At 36.6% G+C, this 4,270-nt stretch overlaps 1 protein-coding gene across 6 annotated transcripts in view; it reads right to left on the reverse strand.

Moving 5' to 3' along the window:
• Positions 1–3,694, reverse strand: part of LOC107710305 (neuroblast differentiation-associated protein AHNAK) — a 26,296-nt gene extending 22,602 nt beyond the window's left edge. For all 6 annotated transcript variants that reach the window (XM_016515045.1, XM_016515044.1, XM_016515046.1 and 3 more), the window contains exon 1: positions 3,432–3,694. The gene's annotated coding sequence lies outside the window, so the exon portion shown is untranslated. The remainder of the gene's footprint in view (positions 1–3,431) is intronic.
• Positions 3,695–4,270: the final 576 nt, after the last annotated feature.

Raw genomic sequence — 4,270 nt, forward strand, 5'->3', positions numbered from 1 at the left:
TGCGAAAATTAAGTCTCAAAATCCAAATGAACTGAACAAGATCGACTCAAACTAGACATCAATTAATGCACACGTGTCACCTGATCCACATATGCACGGATTCCTTTTTGCATGAGCAATTTATGATATATTAATGCAGAACAGAACATTTTTATTCGCAAACATGTCTGTATTTGTACAAATCGCTGCACAATCATTTAATCCTGAATTCCACAGACTCAAATTGAAAGGCATTTGTTTGTGGTTAGTAAGATACATGTATAAAATTTGTGCAGTACAATTGTGCGTGCATCTATTAATCATTTTGAGTCTAATATCATCCCATATCTAACCTCTGCAAGCCAAAATCCTTGGTCTGTTGTAAACAATTAGATGTGCATACCTACATTACTAGAATGTTGTGATGTATTACAAGCTGTAGTCAGACTTTTATTCTACGTCAAGACATGCGATCATTAAATTGCCTTACAGCACACTTTGGAATGCATTAGAAGTGATCAAATTTGGCCTCGCTGTGTACTTTGTCATTTATTTTTTATAAAATAAGTGTGCAACTTTAAAATAATGTAAGTATCATCACAAGCAGCTCTTATGTCACTCACTAGAACCAAGAAAACATATCAAGTGTCACTACAGCACATATCTTTACAGTTATTCATTGTTATGGAAGATTAGTTAGCAGTAAACACTTGAAATAATGTACTTGTTCAATTTAAAAAAATGGCCACAATAAACCTAAATCAACATTTAATCCATAATATAATGCAGCAATGACAGGTGTGGCTACCAGGAAATAATTGCTACACATCATTCAAGTTAGTGCATGTATTTCACCTTGTCTACAATATAACCCATTTACTTGTTGCATCATTAAATTATGGTTTGTGCATATGAAGCATGTCATTTCAAAAAGTAACTGTCTGAAAACAAGAGGACTCACACATAATTGAAGCATTAAAGTACTTGGACGGACATTGAAACCTACTGTCATGTGATCCTAAACGTTAAAGAAATGCAGACCGTATCTTCTATTTCAAGGACGACAGCAAATGAAGTCTAGTAATCCAAACTGAATTGCAGAAGTACAATGGAAGTACAGTTTATCATGTGTCGTAGGCACACGTACAAGACGAAATCTGATGATATGAGGTCTAAAGTATATAATAATATAATGATATTTAATAAATATAATATTAATTTAAACATTCTGCATTGTGATAATACAAAAACATAATACTACAGGCTAAAGATTTTTTTTAATTATAAGGCAGTAAATGGAGTCATTTGGAAATGCCAAAAACCATAATAACAATAAAAAAAAATAAGTGTACGGTTAATATACGCAAAGAGAAACCTCTTAACTCCAGTCGAAAAACTACATTAGGGCTCAAAAACAACTTCACGTAAAATTTACAAATCTGCCCTTGATTAAGGCCTATGTGTGCCAGACTATTACAACACAACTTTTTCAATATGGAAAATGATGAAATATGAATGCCTGACTCTGACTCGGAGCCATATTGGCAAACGCACAGTGTATTGTCCAACTCTGTTTCATCTTCAAGCCAGTATTTCTCAACCATGGAATGATGATAACTCCAGGGTCTGTCTGAACAGGAAGACACGTACTAAGATAATGCAAGTCTTCATATCAGACTTCATACTTCAGAACTCTTCAAATGAAGCCTGACACTCCTCCGTTGGCATCGCAAGTCCTCGACAAGGAAATGACAAAGGAAGTGTGCACAAGTCCAGACTCTTTCCGTTTCACACTGGAATAGATGGTCCTACGAAATACACCCTAATCTGACCCATCAACACAGAGAAGAAAGTTTTGCCTCCACTGTAAACTTCCAGGACAATCACGCATCAGATAATGACACACAGACCCCAAAACCTTGTTTCTATTCAACATTTAAATCCTAAATCATTTAAGATAAGCAAGAAGCTCCCTGTTCTGTTTTAAACAAAACACACTGTAACCTTCAAATACAACCAAGGTTGACACTGCTGAACATGAATGAGGCAACCACACATACAGAATTAAAAAATAAAAAATAAAAAATAAAAATTAATTAACTTTTCAAGTAAAAGTAAGTACTCTAGCACAACTTTAAAATAGTGCATTATTACTGTTTGACTGTTTTATTCTGCTATGGAGTCATCTGTCCTGACAAAACAGAAGAAAGCTTTGGGTGTGGCAGGAGAAGGGGGATGGGCTCCAAATGTTCCGCTGATGACAAATATGCTCATAAATATGTTTAAAAGATAGCTTAAATCAGATAAACTGCAAAACAGCTTTTTGGATGTCAACACTCCATACATATCTCTAAACTATCAGCACTGATCTTTTTGCCCCTCTTACTCAATTTTATCTATTCCTTTCATTCTCTTATTCTGTTACATAAACTTTCAGTCATCCTACTGCAAAACAGCTCCATAACTAAAGTCATGCCGCAGTCTGGCGTGAATAAAACACCTCATTCTTTCTCCTCCATAGCAAGCCTTACTTTTCCCCTCTGTGCTTCAAACCTGGTTTCAATTAGTAAGTCTTTCCAAACCACTACATTCCATTACCCCCTCCTCCCTTCACCCCTCTTTACTCACTACCCACACCCTGGCCAGGGCTCCAGGTTAAGAAAATCAGGGCAAAATGTGACAGGATTTGCAAATTAAATTAAAGCATTCACATTTTATAAGAATAACAAGAATGTTAAAATTTCATATAAAAAAAGAGCAAAATATGAGAAAACGATTCAACCACAGTGCAGAATATGTGCTGACCTTGTCCAAAAACCTTGAGCTATGACCAGATTTGGTTTGGCAGGATAATGGTCCATTTCAAGAGGAAATTTAAAAATCTATGGACGTGTGGCACTAGTTTAAGTCACTGTATATACAATTTACTACTAAATAATACTAATATGAGTAGTACTAACTATTCGTTTTATTTTACAACGTGGGCAAAGTCAGACAACCCTCTTATCCACGTTGCACTGTTTTAACTTGGGTGTATCTTTTGCATGACATGCAAAACCCCAGAAAATTTGCCTTAATTGTGAATCCTGTTTTAGCAGGTTTGATTTCGCAGGCCAAGTTTAAGAAACTAAACGCTGAATTCTGAACAATGGCAAACTTGAATATTCTTTAGTATTGTTGAGGGAAAAACGTGCGCACCAGATGACAATTACGGAGCAGATACACACACCCACCCACCCTCTTCGTGTTCAACAATACCGATGATAATACGTTTGTGAGATTGTGTGAGACACAGCAAACTTTCTTAGAACCAAATAAGCAAATATATAACGCTGTTACACATAAGCATATATTAAGTTCAGAAACAGTCCCTGGAAAAGTACTTCATGCAGCGTGAGCGTCGCACGCCAGAACTGCAAAACTAATTAACCTCAAGAGACACACAAACTTACCTGGAAAGTTCAACACCTTTGCTCTGGCATCTTCCGCGGTCCACAGCTTTCTGCCACAGCCCAGAAAAGTTTTCCACCACGTTTTCTTAACTAAACTTGAACGTATTCGTGTACTCTCTCGTTCTTTCTAGAGGCACGAAGCCTCACTGAATATTTTTCTGGTTTTATTAGTTACTTTGTCACTTGCTCTCTCTGTCTCTCACATACACTCGTGCTGGGTTTTCTCGGTGCGCTTGTAACTCCGGGCTATGGAGAATGGCAGGGGTTGGGCTAGGGCTGTGGAGTTCTTCACTGGAGAAGAGGGCGGGGTAACAGTGTAGCAGGGCGTATTCCTTTATTATTTTAGTTCAGCCCATCCACTGTTTGAGTGACATGTATGTTCAACACAGCGATAAAAGCACGTGAATGTGGATTGGAAACAGATTTTAGCTAAAAGGATGAACTGTATTCCTCGGACAAGAGTAATTTTAATTATCAGGTTGGTGCAAGTTGGCACACCTTTATTGAGGCAATTTGTTAAGTGTTTTGAACCTATAAAAGGTGTGTTCAATAAACCTTGTTTCTGCTTTATGGTGGAAATAGCTTTTGTCATGAAATAGTAATGATTTTAAGGTATGTACCTGTACAGAAATTGACTTTCAAAATAAATGTGGAGTAGAAAGTGTGACATCTAGCCCCGAAGTGCCCTACAAACTATTGCCTAGAACAGTGGTTCTCAACCGGAGGGGCGCGGGATAACTTAAACTTTTATGATTAATATGTTAAATAAAAAATAATAATAATAATACAGCACCACTTCATTAAAGTATATTCAATTCACAAATTTTATGATTAATATG

This window comes from Sinocyclocheilus rhinocerous, unplaced genomic scaffold, assembly GCF_001515625.1.
Source record: "Sinocyclocheilus rhinocerous isolate Xijiao unplaced genomic scaffold, SAMN03320098_v1.1 scaffold1408, whole genome shotgun sequence".
NCBI lineage: Eukaryota > Metazoa > Chordata > Actinopteri > Cypriniformes > Cyprinidae > Sinocyclocheilus > Sinocyclocheilus rhinocerous.